Raw genomic sequence first — 863 nt, forward strand, 5'->3', positions numbered from 1 at the left:
CAGGCATGTCTAAAGTCGGTCCTCAGGGCTGCTGTCCTGCAGGTTTCAGAGGTTTCTCTGCTCCACCTTTTAATAGCTGATTAACAGGCTTTTGCTGAATTGCAATCATCAGAATCAGCTGCAGAAGCAGGAAAACCTCTAAAAGCTGCAGGACGGCGGCCTTCAAGTCCTTTGGACATACCTGGAACTTCCCGGTAGTGAAAAGTTAATGAGGCATCTTGAAGTGTTTCTCCACATTGCCAAACTGTTGATGCTGCGTTGATACTGTCTCACAGAATACTGCACCTGCTGGACATTTACAGACACTACAGGCAGATTATCTGACAGACTAAACTGAATTAATCTGATGACATAGTACAGTGATATCATTTAGGTAGGTTATATTGTATTATTTCCTATCTACAGGGTTTATACAGGAATTAATGACTCAAATTTAATGCTTTTTTAATGCTCTTAGAAATAATTTTAATGCCACCAACAGGTACCTGTCAACAGGCTGCAGCCAGGTCCTGAATTCCTCTTTTTCCAGCCATTTTTTTTTTTAAATTTGCTTTTTTTTCCTCCCATTCTACAACTTTTTCTCCGACTTAAGCTTCTTTTCTGAACATACAGCTTCCCGGAAGCAGTTCCATGCAAATATATCCTGATATAATATGTATGACGAAATTTGTTTTTATAAACATTTTTTTAACAAAACATTTTAAATGCCACAATTAACACATTTAATGAATTTTAATGCCAATTAAGGCTTTAATTAAAAAAATTATTTAATGACTTTTAATGATTTTTAATGACCTGCAGAAACCCTTTATGTTTAAATTGAAAATTCTTTGCTATTTTTAGATGCAGCCAATAAATAATGT

The sequence above is a fragment of the Cyprinodon variegatus genome, unplaced genomic scaffold, assembly GCF_000732505.1.
Source record: "Cyprinodon variegatus isolate N-32 unplaced genomic scaffold, C_variegatus-1.0 Scaffold203, whole genome shotgun sequence".
Taxonomy (NCBI): Eukaryota; Metazoa; Chordata; class Actinopteri; order Cyprinodontiformes; family Cyprinodontidae; genus Cyprinodon; species Cyprinodon variegatus.